This window comes from Hyperolius riggenbachi, chromosome 11 (assembly GCF_040937935.1).
Source record: "Hyperolius riggenbachi isolate aHypRig1 chromosome 11, aHypRig1.pri, whole genome shotgun sequence".
NCBI lineage: Eukaryota > Metazoa > Chordata > Amphibia > Anura > Hyperoliidae > Hyperolius > Hyperolius riggenbachi.
The window spans coordinates 14,434,007-14,452,573 of record NC_090656.1 but is presented as its reverse complement, the minus strand read 5'-3'; the positions used below and the strand labels follow the sequence as shown (position 1 = coordinate 14,452,573).

The following is an 18,567-nucleotide window of genomic DNA, read 5'->3' as shown; positions in this document are numbered from 1 at the left end:
TTATTGAAACCACCGACTCCGACTCAGATTCCAGGTATCCAAAATTTCTCAGACTCTGACTCCTTCAGATTCCACAGCCCTGGTAAAATGCACTGTAAATATATTTTTCCTATCTCGCTGTCACTTACAGAAGCATTAAAAATCTGACAGATCGTAATAGTCCATCTCTTTATGGGAGATTCTCATGGTTTTCTCTATTTTTAAAGCACTTACTGAATGGCAATGAAAATCACCCATGAGCAGATAGACTAGTCCAAAATCTGTCAGATTTTTACTGCCTACTGTAAGCGACAGCAACATAGGAGAAAAGTTATTTATGGTGCATTTTATTCGTAAAAAACGTACTTAGAAATATTTTAAAGGAAACCAGAGACTACCTAAAAGAAAAAAATGTATAGGTTACTTGGGGCTTCCTCCAGCCCCTTTCAGGCTGGTCTCTCACAGTCTTCCCAGGCTGCCTGGACCCTCCGCTAGGTGACCCTGTCATTCTGGCCGCGGGGCGTACGCGCAGTATGCTCCTGTTGCTGGGAGAGTTCTACACCTGCGCAAGACGCTCCCTGCCACACGAGTGTGATTGGGGAGTGCACGGCGGGACTGCGCCGACTGGCAGAATTACCGGGCCACCTAGCGGAGGATCCAGGCAGATTGGAAAAGCCGGCAAGGGACTGATCAGCCTGGAGGGGGCTAGAGGAAGCCCCAGGTATGTATACATCTTTTCTTTTCGTCTCAGGTACACTTTAAATGTTGCAATTCCAGCCATCTACATGCAGCCCAGGAGACCCCCAGTGCATCAGACCCAGCATGCATTTATATACAAATACCCCGATTTCAGCCCTCTATTCAGTATAGGCACCTGGTGTATGTAAACAGGCCATACTGCCCTCTACACAGCCCCCTGTGCGAGGCCGGGCCTGCTAATAGCTTCTGTGCTGGAGACTGCATTTTTCTAGGCTGCTAAGATACTTTGGAGTTTAAGCCTACGTCAGACCGGCTTATGCCGCTGTTTGTTATCTAGCAGGGAAGCCTGGGGCCGGATTAACATGATGCAGACCCAGTTCCTCCCCAGTCCTGTGACATGAGAACTCCAGCTTAGTCTCACGTGCTCAGCGTAAGAATATTCCCCCCCCCCTCGTAGTGTTGACAGGACCGGCGTACACAATGCTTCTGTACCCAAAAATAACTCACACCACAGATTTGGCATCCACGTGAACGGCCCTGCCAAGGGTTTTCAAGAATGCTGGCACTGTTACTGCAATCAAATTCTGTCACTTCCAAGGGAAACCACTAGATACGGTCCTCTGAGTGACCTCATATTTCTATCACGCTACTGCACTATACAAAAAGCTGATACGAACTCCACACTGTGGAGACATACAGATCGAGGATGCAAAAAACCTCACCGAGTGGGTCAGTACTGGGGAGGTGCTCTGCTTCTCTATCAAGTGGTTCCAGTAGTAGGAAGGATCAACGTGCCCTTGTTAATGGAGTACTACTAATGGGAAGGTCACTACTCCTTTACTAATGGGGTTCAAAACAACATAGGTTACTATACCTTATTAACCTTTTAGCAACCAATTTATTTAGAGGCTTTAAGTGCTCCAGGAAAATTTATTTTAGCACTTTTTTATTTCTGATTTGTTACATTTGTTTGCTACTAAATAGTACTGCTGTGATGTGTATTTATAGCCACTTGTCACTAGGGGGCAGTGTGAGGCAATAACAGAGGACCTCTGCTTTCAGTTTCTGTATTTTCTGCTAGCAGGGAGAGATCATAGCATTCCAAGAATTTACAGCACAACGAGTTCTACCGACTGAGGTCAAAAGCAGCACACTTATCTCAAACGTGATGACTCTATTGAAGCTGCTAATGGGGTAAGATCGCCGTTCCCTCATTAATGTAGTCCAACAACGGGGAAGATCACTTCCCTTATTTACAGGGTCCAACAATGTGATGGGTTACACGAGCCGTAACAGGTCACTGTTAAAGAGAAACCGTAACCAAGAATTTAACTTCATCCCAATCAGTAGCTGATACCCCCTTTCCCATGAGAAATCTATTCCTTTTCTCAAACAGATCATCAGGGGGCTCTGTATGGCTGATATTGTGGTGAAACCCCTCCCACAGTGTGATGTCAGGACCATGGTTCTAAAATCACACTGTGGGAGCCTTGTTGCATTGTGGGAAATAACAGCTGCTTCCAACTGCCAAAAAAGCAAGCAGCATCTCCTTCCAGTGACATCGCCTGCCAGCAGTAAACATGTCACCATGTGATAAATGTCTGAATGTAAATTAGGGAGAGGGAAGCTTTTAAAATGAGCAAACACTGACTAAATCATTGTAAATAAATGGGAGTGGCTGACAACCAGTTAAGTGTACAGGGCTGTGGAGTCAGAATCGAGGAGTCGGAGCAATTTTTTGGGTACCTGGAGTCCGGGGTTTCATAGACTGAGGAATAGGGATGGCCCCTGCTTAGGAGAAGTCATGCAGAAGCATGTGATCAGTTTGATCAGCTGATAGATTTGTAAGGTTCTGATTTGCTAGTCCTGATCATGTGTTACACCAGGAAGTCATCACAGCAAATCAGAACCTTACAAATCTATCAGCTGATCAGACTGATCACATGCTTCTCCGTGAGTTCTAAGCAGGGCCATCCCTACTGAGGAACTGCATTATTTTTGTACTGCATCAAGCTATAGAAAGCTGGAAGTGGCTAAATTACAGCCAATGTTGTATCAGATTGTTGCTAAAATCAGATCATGGTGGTTTAATGATCAATATCAGGAAAATATCGCTCATTTTACCTGATCAGTAAAATGTCACACAGCGATTGGTGCATTAAAGGACAATATAGGTGAGAGGGATATGGAGACTCCCATATTTATTTCCTTTGCGGTTTGCGTAGCTCCGCCCCCCGCTCAGTGACGTGCTCCATGCTGGACAGGAAGTACATCACTGAAATTTGCATCATCACCGCATGCACACCACTACCACAACAATCTAAATAGATTGCTGCTGCGCCATTAACTGCAATGCAATTGCGTTCCTAGCGGTACCGCACAGCAACGCACTGCAGAACCTGCATCGTAACTGCGTCATCTACAACACTTCCAATACACAGGATTGTAGAGCACATAAACTAATTCCAAGGTCACACATGTGAGTTCGGCGCGGAGGTCTATCTCCAGCTTCATAGTGGTAAGCAGCACACACTCTATTGTATTGCAGTGTGCCCTATGCCTCTAGCACTATTGGAGACACACATTTATTATTGGGACCAGCATATCTTGTCTATGTAGCTTACTGTAGATAGACCGACACTGATAGACCGTTTTGTGGATCTTGTGACCGTAGTATACAATATATTATTGCTCGCTGCTGGTTGGTGTTGGTCTTTATTTATTGTTATTTGTGGTACGCTTTTCAATAAATACCAATTCTATTTTGCATATTACTAGCTTATGTTTATTCATTGCAGAGTCATGGATTTCTTTGCTTCTTTTGTAATCTAAAACACTTCCATCGCGTCGCGCCGCAGGTAGTGTGGCCACTGAGATGAGAGTACCGCGACGCAAAGAGACGTGTGAAAGGGGCCTAAAGAACTGTCATTCGGATGAGACAATAACAACATTAAGGCTGCTTACACAGGGACGGTACAAGCGCATGTTACTGCAGCCTGTAACGCTCCCCCAACGCACAGCAATGTAACACAAGTGGGCTGTTCACACTGCCCACGTTGCGTTACATTGTAACGCCGCACGTTCTTCCGAAAGTGCAGCATGCTACGGCGTTACAGCGGCTTAAAGAGAATCTGTATTGTTAAAATCGCACAAAAGTAAACATACCAGTGCGTTAGGGGACATCTCCTATTACCCTCTGTCACAATTTCGCCGCTCCTCGCTGCATTAAAAGTGGTTAAAAACAGTTTTAAAAAGTTTGTTTATAAACAAACAAAATGGCCACCAAAACAGGAAGTAGGTTGATGTACAGTATGTCCACACATAGAAAATACATCCATACACAAGCAGGCTGTATACAGCCTTCCTTTTGAATCTCAAGAGATCATTTGTGTGTTTCTTTCCCCCTTGCAGTTCTCATGCACTGAAGTTTCAGGCTGCTCGTTTCTTCCTGCAAACAGCTTTGCCCTTGTCTGTAATTCCTCAGTATGTGAAAGCCCAGCCAGCTCAGAGGACGTTTTATCCAGCTTGTAAAAGAGAAGAGAGAAGCTGCTCTAATCTAAATAAAACACAGGCAGTGTGCATAGAGGGGCCTGGAAGGGGGAGTTCATAGCAGAACCACAACACTGAAGAACTTGGCAGCCTTCCAGACACAGGCCAACAAGTCTGACAGGGGAAAGATACATTGATTTATTACAGAGACTGTGATAGTGGAAAGTGCTGCAGTAAGCCAGAACACATTAGAATAGCTTTTGGAACTTGTAGGATGATAAAAAACAGGATGCAATTTTTGTTACCGAGTCTCTTTAAGCCGCGTTAGACTGTTGGCACATGCGCAGTCATGTTGGGGAAAAAAGGAGAGCGGCCAGGCACATGGCTAATTAATATTCACTGCACGTTGTGACGTGCAGTGTTTACTTCCTGGAGCGGCCGCTCTGTGCGGTGATTGGCCGGCGGGACCACGTGATGCCGCATGCGCACAAGAGTACGCATCACGGACACCAGAGTGAGCTGCACAACGCGGCTCACTCTGACGTCCACATCGAAGAGCACCAGGCGTTGCGTTAGGTGCACGTTATGCGACCTTAACGTGGCACCTAACGCAACGTCTTGGTGTGCAAATAGCCTTAACCTACTTTTTTGCTTCTATACATCAACTAAAATTGTGGGATTCTAAAAAACAAAAATATCCTATTCCAGAGTAGGAGGATATATACAATTGTTTATCTCATCAGCTTATTTTCCGTTCAGGTTTACTTTACAGGGAAATTCCTGCTTTCAATTTTATAGCCAATAAAAACAAGAGAGAAGGTGACACTGGTCATTACACTTGGGTAACCCTGTGGGAGTGTTACCATAAAAATCAAATTTCAACAGCAACTGGTCTGAGTGTATTAAGTGATAAAGATGCTAATCCTGCATTCAAAACTTGCAAAACTTTTTCTGCAGTTATGGCTTGTAGTTATCACATACTTTAGGAGCATTGGCCCTTTAATTACCATTGCCATCAGCAGGCAAAACAGTTACATGCTGGGGGATCTTTTTATCTATGATATATTCCTCCTCTTCCCTTTATTTCCCCCTCCTAATGATAAAAGACAGTGCACTTCCTAGTATAGACCTCAGTGGGAGTGTCTGAAGACTCTGGGAGGAGTGCGGGTAACGAATACACAATTAAAAAGAGTGAGGGAGGAAATAATGTCAAGATTGGCTTCATTCAAAAGGTAGCAAAGATGGAAACTGTCTAGAATAGGATTCTCCGATTTTCCTTTATATAATTCACAGGAATCATAACGTGGACAGTGCAATACATCTGTTATGTAAGTAGAACTAGTATTTATCTACTTATAGGCCCAGTGCACACCAAAAACCTTTAGCAGATCCGCAAAACGCTAGAGGTTTTTGAAGCAGATTTTCAGAGCGATTCTAGGCATGTCTAGAGAGGTTTTCTAAACATGCCTAGCGTTTTTTGGAGCATTTTTGTGTAGCAGATTTCATATATTGTTACAGTAAAGCTGTTAGGGCCCGTTTCCACTTGTGCGTTGCGATCCCGTCGCTGAAAACGTGTCAACGAATCTGCATACGGGTGCGGATTCGTTCGCGTTTCCATGCGGATTTTCATGCAGAATCGCTTGCGGTTTGCGCTACACGATATTAACCATGTCAATGCCGGCAAGCATTGACATGGGTTTTCACGCAGAAATGCCGTGAAAACCGCAAGACTAACATGCTTGTGGTTTTCCTATTACATTACATTAGCGGCGATTCGCGTGCGGGTGTGCGGCATGCGAATTCTGACGCCTCTGCCGTGCAGATTGTTTCTGCACAGCAGACCGCACAGAATTCCTGACAAGTGGAAACAGCCCCATCCACTTGTATTGGTTATGCGAATTTGGATGCGAATTCGCGTTAGTGGAAACGGGCCCGTACTGAACAGCTTCTGTAGCAAAAACACTTCTAGCGCTTTTCAGAGCGGTTTTCCACTTTCCTATACTTAACATTAAGGCAGGAACGCCTCAGAAATCTAAAAAATGCTGCAGCCGCCAAGTTTGCGTTTGTGGAAAAAACGAACCGCTCTGGTGTGCACCAGCCCATTGAAATACATTACCCAAGCAGTTTTCAAACAGCTAGAACCGCTCCGGTGTGCACCAGCCCATATATGTGTTTTTTTATTTCTAGGTTAGCATGGGTGGCACTTCTTTAACAAAAAGAACTTTACTGTTTATAACGTAATAGCATTGCTTATTTTTACAAGAGGGATATGGTGGCTGACATTTATTTCACTTTAAACAGTACCAGTGTCCTGGCTGTCCTGTTGATCCGCTGTCTTTTAGCCATAGACCCTGAACAAGCATGCAGATCAGGTGCTCTGACTGAAGTGTGACAGGATTAGCTGCATGCTTGTTTCTGGTGTGAGATTCAGATACTACTGGACCAAAGACTTCAGCAGGACAGCCAGGCAACTGGAATTGTTTAGAAGGGAATCAATATGGCAGCCTCCATATCTCTCTCACCTCAGGTGTCCTTTAAGAAACTATTTATACACATATCAGTCCCACAAATTCTCAGCCTTTATTAGAGATCTCATTATAAAAGGGGGAAACAAAGCAAATCCATTAAACGAACAAAAATATTGCACCAATCTCTAACAACACATCCATAGTTACCTGGTACTTATTATAACAGTTTATTTCCAAAAGAAATCATGTAACCGAGAGAGAGATACAATGTTCCAGCTCTGTGAGAAGTCGCACAATACATAGCATATAATTCACTGATTTGTTAAATATTGCCTATAGGAAGTGCAGCCCTTTCAGTGATATATCAATACAGTTTCCAATGCATTTTAAGTGACACTGAAGAAGAAGAAAAAAAAAACTCATGATATAATGAATTGGTTGTGTAATACGGATAACTAGTAGAACATCCGTAGCAAAGAAAATAGTGTCATATTTGTATTTTCATATATATAGCTTTTTTATAACATTGCATCATTCTCTAATAAATGCCGTTTCCACAACACACTCAGCATTTTAAATGATTTCACAGAGCAGGCTAAAGGTCCGTACACACGCCGGACTGGAGGCAACGACGGGTCCGTCGTCACCTCCCGCTGGGTGGGCGTTCCAGCGACAGTCCGGCGTGTGTACAGTCTGTCTGCAGACTGATGAGGCTGTTTCCGAGCGATCCGCCGGGCGGATCATTCAGAAACCGCCGTATCAGTCCGCCGACTGTACACACGCCGGACTGTCTGCTGAAAACCCGCCCAGCGGGAGGTGATGACGGAACCGTCGTTGCCTGCAGTCCGGCGTGTGTACGGACCTTTATGACTCTGAACTTTTCTCTGCAGAAACACCATTAACAAAGAAGAATCAATGAGACACAGTTGAGATAAGAGCTTCAAAAGACAGTGCTGTCCAGGACTTTATAAAGTCACGCTCAGAAGCTCTTTTGCATAGATAACAACTGAAGCTTCTTCTCTTCCTGTACTGGAAACAATACGAGACTCATATCTGTGCTAATGATTTGTTAGCTGCACTACACATACAAATCCTTATATGATAAGTTTATTTTCATTTCAGATTCTCTTTAACAATCACTATTATTATCCCCTATAATAATCCCCTACTGTTGCTGCGTCCAGCAGCTGTCCCTGTGCCCGTTATTTTGTTACTGCGCATGTGCGCAGTATCGAACAGCCAGACGGGACCAGGAGCGAGGTCGGTGGGCAGGCTGTTGCGTGTGCGCAAGGCAGGTACATGGCGCGCGCATGCACAGTGACTGGCGGCGGCGGAAAAAAATAAAGACCTAGAGCTCGTTTTTAAAACGTGCTTGAAAGAACAAAGAGAAATCGAGAGCCCAATATGGTGTAGTATTGTTAAGTTGGTTGTGGTTAAAAGCAAAATATTTAGAAATACTCACAAACATGGGTTACCCATAGGCAACCACTTCAAGTGCAGGTGGGGAGTATTAGAACCTGACCCCACTCAGGTTTTTAAGATGTCGCTCTCTGTAGATAGGAAACGGGGTAGCACCCCTCCACCGAGGGTGGACTCAAGATTTCAGCAAGGCTTGGTGTACAGAGGCGCCAGAGTAGAATAAAAACGTTTAAAAACCGTCTAAAAGAGGGGGATGTTCAGGTGGACTTACCTCCCTCAAAAATATAAAACTCAATTGAGTCACAATATATCAATACAAAAATATTTTATTGAACTCCACTTAGTGCAACGCGTTTCGCAGGTGTGGTCCTGCTTCATCAGGCAAACAGGAGTATAACTCAATGGGTCTAGATACAGAAGTGAGCGCCAGTGAGTCCAATGGGTCCAGATACAGAAGTGAGCGCCAGTATAACTCAATGGGTCTAGATACAGAAGTGAGCGCCAGAGGCGCTCACTTCTGTATCTAGACCCATTGAGTTATACTCCTGTTTTTAAACGTTTTTAAACGGTTTTTAAACGTTTTTATTCTACTCTGGCACCTCTGTACACCAAGCCTTGCTGAAATCGTTTTTAAAACGGGCTTGGGTCTACTAGTTACCAACATAATTCTACTGTTACAAAGTGTCTATTATCACTTCTCAAATGTAGCTTACATACACCAGTGGTTAACCATTGAAAATAATAGACCCTCTGCAGAGGACCAAATCTCAGTGACTCTTTATAGCAGAGGACCAAATCTCAGCGACTCTCTGCAGAGGACCAAATCTCAGTGATTTCTGTGCAAAACACCAAATCTCAGTGACTCTCTGCAAAACACCAAATCTCAGTGACTCTCTGCAAAACACCAAATCTCAGTGACTCTCTGCAAAACACCAAATCTCAGTGACTCTCTGCAAAACACCAAATCTCAGTGACTCTCTGCAAAACACCAAATCTCAGTGACTCTCTGCAAAACACCAAATCTCAGTGACTCTCTGCAAAACACCAAATCTCAGTGACTCTCTGCAAAACACCAAATCTCAGTGACTCTCTGCAGAGGACCAAATCTCAGTGACTCTCTGCAAAACACCAAATCTCAGTGACTCTCTGCAAAACACCAAATCTCAGTGACTCTCTGCAAAACACCAAATCTCAGTGACTCTCTGCAAAACACCAAATCTCAGTGTCTCTCTGCAAAACACCAAATCTCAGTGACTCTCTGCAAAACACCAAATCTCAGTGACTCTCTGCAAAACACCAAATCTCAGTGACTCTCTGCAAAACACCAAATCTCAGTGACTCTCTGCAGAGGACCAAATCTCAGTGACTCTCTGCAGAGGACCAAATCTCAGTGACTCTCTGCAGATCAGGTGCTCTCAGCTCCCTCCCTCTCTCTGACCCAAGTGTGCAGATCAGGAGCTCTTATCCCCCTCCCCCTGACTGCCCCACATGCCTGTTCCAGGTGTGACTGGAATGAAGCCACAGACCAGCATAGCAGCCAGGGAACCGGAATGCATTCATAATGATGTCAGCAACAGCAGCTTTTATCATCCCTCAATACACATCTGCTATAAAAGCTGATAATCCACTGAAGATTCCTGGCCTGAAGCTCATTAGAGATCATAAGAGATCAGGCGGCTCCTGAATTGGATTATTACACTGCAGCCTGGCCTGGGTCATATCAGATCACTGTGAGAGGATGGACTTGTCTTTGCTGACATCTCTCGGGATGAGGTTTCAGGCACGCTTTTGCCCCGGTGGAGGAAGAGTAAGACAGCGCAGAATAGCTTAGATTGCGCACATTCATTCTCTGTCGCCCAGAAGCAGGGAACACAGATAAGCTTGTAGCGAGTGAGTGCTGCAAGCCTTTTATCTTACCAATAAATACGCACTTTCCACTCTTGACCTATAAACTTTTCTCAGCAGAACTCAGAAGAGTCGCTCTGTGGCATTTATAGCCTGGATGAGAGTTGCTAAGCCCGGCACGCAGCTAATGAGAAGTCTATGAGAGACAGGCCGAGCCAAACCGGTCATACCACTGCTTGCATACCCCTCGTAAACCCACACTGATATAAAACAGATGCACATGATAACATCGCATCGTGGGTTATGGCCTAGAGATCTATTACATGACGAGTATCTTCAGAGCTCTTTATTATAAACTACTCATAAACATACAGCACGTTACTTAAAGAGGAACTCCAGCCTAAACAAACATACTGTCATTAAGTTACATTAGTTATGTTAATTAAAATAGATAGGTAATATAATCTCTTACCCACCCTGTTATTAAAAGAACAGGCAAATGTTTGATTTCATGATGGCAGCCATCTTTTTGGTTGAAAGGAGGCGACAGGGAGTATGAGACACAGTTCCAACTGTCCTGTGTCCTGAGCACCTCTCCCAGTTGCTAGGCAACGTAAACAACAACATAGGAAATCCCATCATGATCTGCACAGCATCAGGGGAAAAAAGCCCAGGCTTTTTTCTTTGATGGGTGGAGCTTAGCTAAAAATGCAGCTAAAAATGAGGCTTTGGTAAGAAAAACAAAGTTCTGATGCAGGTGCAGTGTTCTCTCCAGGCTCTTTTAGCCGGGTGCTCCACCCGGCTAGATTTGGTGACCACCCGGCTGTCATCGGCTCACCTCCTCACATCCTCCTATGCTGTAAGCAGAGTTGCCCTGCATTTTCATCTCAACCCACCCGGCTACTTTTTCATGCCACCCGGCTGGAAAAAAATTCTGGGGAGAACACTGAGGTGAAACTGTTAAACAAACACCAAGCCTTTTCAGTTCTGCTGAGTAGATTTTTAGTCCGGAGGTTCACTTTAACGCAAACAGCACTGTGCGGCTTATGGAAGACTACTGAAACCAATCAGAGAACACTCTCAGGGTACGTTCACAGAGGGTCAATGTCCTGCGTTATAAAGTCTTCATAACGCAGCTTACCGAACTGTGATGTTAAAGAGAAACCGTGACCAAGAATTGAACTTCATCCCAATCAGTAGCTGATACCCCCTTTCCCATGAGAAATCTATTCCCTTTCCCAAACGGATCATCAGGGGGCTCTGTATGGCTGATATTGTGGAGAAACCCCTCCCACAGTGTGATGTCAGGTCCTGACAGTTTCCTGTCTGTGAACCTCAATGCATTGTGGGAAATAACAGCAGTTTACATCCTGGTCCAACTGCCCAAAAAAAAAGCAAGCAGAATATCCTTCCACTGACATCACCAGCAGTAAAACTGTCACCATGTGGTAAATGTCAAAATATAAATCAGGGAGAGATTACCCACAATGCACCACTGCTGAATATGAAAATTATCTCTTTATGCCCCTGAAGCTAGGCCTGCATCCAGAACCGCTGGTGTATAGCGAGCCTATAGCTTATACATTTTACACAGCCACGTCAACCCACCATGCAGACAGCCTGTGTTGGACTTTTGGTCCTCTTCAGTGCATGGCAGGGATTGATATGGCTGTATGGGATAGGGCTTGGACCAGTACAACAGAGTAAGCACGCGGCTCGGGGTGACCCAAAACCACAAGGAGAGTATAGGGGACTAAAAGAGACCGAAAAGCACTCCTACTAATAAGTCACGCTAAGTGTGATTTGCCTTCTTACAGCGGAAGGTACTTGCGATAATTCAGGGGTTTTTCCCCTTCCGGACCAGAGCAATTTTCACCTGTCAGTGCTCCTCCGATTCATTCACCAATAACTTTATAGCTACTTATCACAATTAAATGATCTATATCTTCTTTTTTCTCACCACCAAATAGACATTCCTTGGGTGGCATATTATGCTAAAAATGATTTTAATCTAAATGCATTTTAATGGGATTAATAATTAAAAAAAATAATTATTTCTCAGTTTTTGGCCATTATAGTTTTAAAATAAAGCATTCTACTGTAGATACAACCTACACATTTTATTTGCCCACTTGTCCTGGTTATTACAATGTTTAAAATATGTCCCTAGTACAATGTATGGCGTCAATATTTTGTTTGGAAATAAAGGTGCATTTTTTTCAATTGTGTCCATTACTAATTAAAAGCCAATTTTTTTTTAAATATAACCATAATATACCCTAGGGAAATACATATTAAAAAAAGTTCAGTATCCGAAGGTAACTATTTATGTATTTTTTAATTGACATTTTAAAAAAAAAATCATATGTAATTTTTTTTTTTTGGGGGGGGGTGACTAAAAATAATTCATTTTAATGGTATATACAGTACAGACCAAAAGTTTGGACACACCTTCTCATTCAAAGAGTTTTCTTTATTTTCATGACTATGAACATTGTACATTCACACTGAAGGCATGCAAACTATGAATTAACACATGTGGAAGTATAGTACATAACCACAAAGTGTGAAACAACTGAAAATATGTCATATTCTAGGTTCTTCAAAGTAGCCACCTTTTGCTTTGATTACTGCTTTGCACACTCTTGGCATTCTCTTGATGAGCTTCAAGAGGTAGTCACCTGAAATGGTTTTCACTTCACAGGTGTGCCCTGTCAGGTTTATTAAGTGGGATGGATTTATTGCCTTATAAATGGGGATAGGACCATCAGTTGCGTTGTAGAGAAGTCAGGTGGATACACAGCTGATAGTCCTACTGAATAGACTGTTAGAATTTGTATTATGGCAAGAAAAAAGCTAAGAAAAACGAGTGGCCATCATTACTTTAAGAAATGAAGGTCAGTCAGTCCGAAAAATTGGGAAAACTTTGAAAGTGTCCCCAAGTGCAGTCTGAAAAACCATCAAACGCTACAAAGAAACTGGCTCACATGCGGACCACCCCAGGAAATGAAGACCAAGAGTCACCTCTGCTGCGGGGGATAGGTTCATGCGAGTCACCAGCCTCAGAAATCACAGGTTAACATTAGCTCAGATTAGAGACCAGGTCAATGCCACACAGAGTTCTAGCAGCAGACACATCTCTAGAACAACTGTTAAGAGGAGACTGTGTGAATCAGGCCTTCATGGTAGAATATCTGCTAGGAAACCACTGCGAAGGACAGGCAACAAGCAGAAGAGACTTGTTTGGGCTTAAGAACACAAGGAATGGACATCAGACCAGTAGAAATCTGTGCTTTGGTCTGATGAGTCCAAATCTGAGATCTGTGGTTCCAACCACTGTGTCTTTGTGTGACGCAGAGAAGGTGAACGGATGGTCTCTACATGCCTGGTTCCCACCGTGAAGCATGGAGGAGGTGGTGTGATGGTGTGGGGGTGCTTTGTTGGGGATTTATTCAAAATTGAAGGCATACTGAACCAGCATGGCTACCACAGAATCTTGCAGCGGCATGCTATTCCATCCGGTTTGCGTTTAGTTGGACCATCATTTATTTTTCAATAGGACAATGACAATGACCCCAAACACGGCTGTGTAAGGGCTATTTGACCAGGAAGGAGAGTGATGGGGTGCTGCGCCAGATGATCTGGCCTCCACAGTCACCAGACCTGAACCCAATTGAGATGGTTTGGGGCTAGCTGGACCACAGAGTGAAGGCAAAAGGGCCAACAAGTGCTAAGCATCTCTGGGAACTCCCTCAAGACCATTTCAGGTGACTACCTCATGAAGCTCATCAAGAGAATGCCAAGAGTGTGCAAAGCAGTAATCAAAGCAAAAGGTGGCTACTTTGAAGAACCTAGAATATGACATCTTTTCAGTTGTTTCACACTTTTTGTTTATGTACTATACTTCCACATGTGTTCATTCATAGTTTGGATGCCTACAATGTTCATAGTCATGAAAATAAAGAAAACTCTTTGAATTAGAAGGTGTGTCCAAACTTTTGGTCTGTACTGTATGTTATTTAGTATTAAATAAAATGTATGTAGGTGTAATTTTACTATTTGGCCACAAGATGTCTTCACGCAATTTCTTCCTGCCACGTACTAATAGCACGCAAACTGAAACTAATACATGGAAGTGTAATTTTGTTTTGTTATATTGTCCGCAAGCATCTCATTGATGCCGGCGATCAAAGACAGGGACACTTAGATCGGTGAATGGGATTTGTGATCACATTCACTGATCTTCGGGCTAACGGGTGGCAACGGGAATGCGCATGCAGCGTCATACGGACCATCTCTGCCAGTTACATACAGGTGCGTGCAATATCACTGCCGAGCCGAAGCTCGGGTACAAACTAAGATACTTACCTAATGAGAGGGAAGCCTCAGGATCCTATTGAGACTTCCCTGGGTGGTCTGCTTTCCCTTGTCGCTAAGCGTGGCTCCCCTAAAGATTAGAGACAAGGCATTGTCGCTAATCCTATGGTGGCCGAACGGCTCCTCTTCCGCATTCACAGCCGCGCAGTAGACGATGAAGCCTGCCCGTGGATCTCGGGGGCTCCGTAATACTGCGCATCCGCAGCCAGGCTCAAACTTCTAATGCACGACCCCGGTGTGAAGGGGGGCCGCGCTCTACAACGGGGGGCTTCCCATAACCGAGGGAAGCCTCAATAGGGTCCGGAGGTTCTGTTTTTGAACCAGGGATTTGGCTCGGGTTCACTTTAAGATATAATTTAAGATGCAATGGCTCCCTAACCAAGTAGCTAGTAATACTTATTAGGCATCATCCCCCATCCCCCACTCCAAATAGCCAGTGACCCCCTCCCCCATTAAAGGGGAACTGAAGTAAGAGGTATACGGAGGCTGCCATATTTATTTCCTTTTAATCAATACCAGTTGCCTGGCAGCCCTGCTGGTCTATTTCTCTGCAGTAGTATCTGACTTTAAAGTCTGAAACACCTGATCTGCTGCATGCTTGTTCAGGGGCTATGGCTAATGGTATTATCCAAGTCTGCAACGATCTGCTCATGGCAAGGGACAGAGGGGAATGCTCCATCCTAATCCTGTTGGATCTCTCAGCTGCTTTTGATACAGTTGACCACAAAATCCTGCTTAACAGACTGCAGGAGTACTGTGGCATCAGTGGATCAGTCCTCCAGTGGTTCAGATCATTCCTGACTGACAGAACACAGAGAGTATCCCTAGGTCCTATAATGTCCAAACCTGCACCTCTACAATTCGGAGTGCCACAAGGATCAATCCTATCCTGCTGTTTGCAATCTACATGTTGCCACTTGGTACACTTATCCAACGACATGGCCTGACGTACCACTGCTACGCCGATGACACACAGCTATACCTGTCCTTCAAACCTAGTGGAACAGACCCTACCCCAAAAATAAACCCTTGCTTAGCTGAGCTACAGGCATGGATGAATGATAACTGGTTGAAACTGAATGCTGACAAAACTGAGGTCCTCTTTGTCCAAAGCCAGTGCTCGCCATCAAAACAGCTCTATCCTAAAGCAACACCAATCAGGATTGGGAATTCAGACATAAACAGCTCCAACCTTGTGCGCAGCCTTGGCGTACTAATCGATGGGGAATTGAGTTTCAGAAACCGAATTTCATCTGTAGTTAAATCTTCCTTCTTTCATCTGAAGAACATTGCAAAGATTAAACATCTGATTCCCCCAGAGGATCTTCCAACCCTAGTCCACGCCTTCATCACATCACGGCTGGACTACTGCAATGCCCTTTATGCTGGCCTCCCCAAAAAGGACCTGTGTCGCCTGCAATTAGTGCAAAATGCTGCTGCCAGATTGCTAACAAACCAGCCTCGCCACTGTCACATTACACCAATCCTTCGCTCACTGCACTGGCTACCAGTAGAATGGAGAATACTCTTCAAGATTGGACTGCTGACATTCAAATCCCTGCACAATCTGGGCCCTGGATACATGAAGGACTTGCTGAAGCTGCACCACACCTCTCACAACCTCAGATCAGCAAGTTCTATAAACTTGGTCACTCCCAGAGTGCACCTCAAAAAATCTGGAGACAGAGCCTTCTGTCATGCTGCCCCTACTCTTTGGAACTCCCTACCACACCCAGTAAAGACAGCACCATCCCTGGAGCTATTCAAATCCAGACTGAAAAGCCACCTGTTTAGCCTGGCATTTCCAGATTTATAAAATTCTTCCTCTGTACCACGATGGTCGGAGTCATGCTTATGCGCTTTGAGTCCCACGGGAGAAAAGCGTTTTACAAATGTTATTTGTTGTTGTTGTTGTTGTTGTAGTATTAGAGACAGAGGATCAGCAGGGCTGCCAGGCAACTGGTATTGCTTAAAAGGAAATAAACATGGCAGCCTCCATATACTTCTCGCTTCAGTTCCCCTTTAAGTAGCATCTCGGGAGAACACTGTAGATCTATGGAAAGATTAGCTAGTTAGAACCGTGCTGGTCACATAACCCTGAATGTATGGTATTTACAATGTACAGTATGTACACATGCCTCAAGCAAGAAGCACTAGCTGATACAGATAGCAGCGCAAGAATGATGTCCAGAAACAGCATGCAAGTTATTATCAGCACTGCATATCTGCTGAAGTTGTACCGTCTTTGCTACAGAAGTGGCAGCAGCACACAATACAGCTCCAATCTCACATACCAGAGTGCAGAGACCTATGGCATGCTTGCTGTTACCACTTCTGCACAACCACCTAACATGACTATTTCACTCTGCTGATCATTCACTGTTAACAAGAATAAAAACACTGGGAGGAACTATTGGAGAAGACAGCCTTTGCACCACCCACAAATCTGCTTGATATACAAGGAGGGGGATTCTTACTGTAACAGCTATGCCTCCCCTCAAACCAGCAACAAATAGCGGGTAGGTAGTACAGCATGCACCCCCCCCCCCCAGTGGGAAGTCGGGCAGCTGAGATGATGAGGTGGCCCACCTTCTCAAACCAGCAGAGGTCAGAGCGGAAGCCTCGGCAGGAGGCTTGGGGGGGGGGGGGGGGGCAACATGTGACGTGATGAGATAAACATGTGTAGCTCGGTGGCGTAGTGGTTAGCGCTCTCGCCTTGCAGCGCTGGGTCCCCGGTTCGAATCCCAGCCAGGTCAACATCTGCAAGGAGTTTGTATGTTCTCCCCGTGTGTGTGTGGGGGGGGTTTCCTCCGGGTACTCCAGTTTCCTCCCACATTCAAAAAAAATGCAGATAAGTTAATTGGCTTCCCCCTAAAATTGGCCCTAGACTATGATACATACACTACATAATACATACATAGACACAGGACTACGGTAGGGATTAGATTGTGAGCCCCCTCAGAGGGACAGTTAAGTGACAAGACCATATGCTTTGTACAGCGCTGCGGAAGATGTCGGCGCTATATAAATACTAAATAATAATAATAATGTGTATGTACAGTGCAGAACATATTAATAACCAGGCTGTTTTACTTGTTTTACATTGCTGCATGATAGCAGTAAAAATGTTTCTGTACCGTGTTAGCCAAACAAATTATGTAGGTAGAAAAAAACAATGTCCTGTAAAAGTAATACATTTAATGGCTAACTGAAGTTAAATGATGCAAGCTTTCTGGGATCTAGTCCCCTTCTTCAGGCATATTTCCAGATGTTAGCTGAAGTAAAACACTGATGCAGGTAAATAGTAAACATGAAGATGGCAGTTGTGCTGGTTACTGTTAAGCATTTACTAAATCAACTGCCATCTACATGTTTACTATTTACCTGCATCAGTGTTTTACTTCAGCTAACATCTGGAAATATGCCTGAAGAAGGGGACTAGATCCCACAAAGCTTGCATCATTCAACTCTATCAGTTACATAGTTATTTTGGTTGAAAAAAAACATACGTCCTTCGAGTTCAACCAGAAGCCATTAAAAGGTATTACTTTTACAATATTTTGCTGCATGAAAAAGTTAATTTATAGGTATGGAAGTGGCTGCTTCTGTCTTGTCCCTACCTCGTCAAGAATAAGGCCCATACACACGTCCGTTTTTTGCGAACGACGGGTCGTTTGAACGACCCGTCGTTCACCCGCTAAATCGGACGTGTGTACAGACTGTCGTTCGCGTGATAAGAGTGAGTTTGAGCGATCCGCTGGCCGAAAAAACGGACGTGTGTATGGGCCTATATAGTACGGTAAACATCACAGATAAGCTAATTACAGCCATAAAAGTTTTTCTGGCAGAATACAACTTCTGAGGGCAGGGGGAGAGATAAAAAGGTCAATAAGTCTGGGACTCTTAATAGACTGCAACCGATTAGAGACAGTAAAACAGTCAATCTACTTTCTTAGGGCTTGTTCACCCTACAAGAGCTTTTTAAAGGGAACCAGGGGCCCCAGGAAAAATATTCTATACATACATAGCTACATGTATACCTGGGGCTTCCTCCAGCCCCATACGCCTGGATCGCTCCCACGCCGCCGTCCTCTGCTGCCTGGATCCGCCGGTACCGAGTCCCGTCATGGCCGCCAGTCAGCCGGCAGACGCGGCCAATTGTCCGCATTACACGGGGCTCCCTCTATAGACGTACGCGTGAGGCTGCTTACTGCGCAGCCGTATGCGTATGGGTATGGACGGAGCCCCTGTGATGCGGACAATTGGCCGCGTCCGCCGGAAGTGACGGGTT

The 18,567-nt window shown here is 44.5% G+C and overlaps 1 protein-coding gene across 6 annotated transcripts in view; it reads right to left on the bottom strand.

The window, feature by feature from the left end:
• Positions 1-18,567, bottom strand: part of NFAT5 (nuclear factor of activated T cells 5) — a 182,225-nt gene that overhangs the window by 134,372 nt on the left and 29,286 nt on the right. Inside the window, exon 1 of one of the 6 annotated variants that reach the window (XM_068260762.1) lies at positions 9,752-9,772. The exons of the other annotated variants lie outside the window; for them this stretch is intronic. The gene's annotated coding sequence lies outside the window, so the exon portion shown is untranslated. Of the gene's footprint in view, positions 1-9,751; positions 9,773-18,567 lie in introns of those variants that run through there. 6 annotated transcript variants of the gene reach the window in all.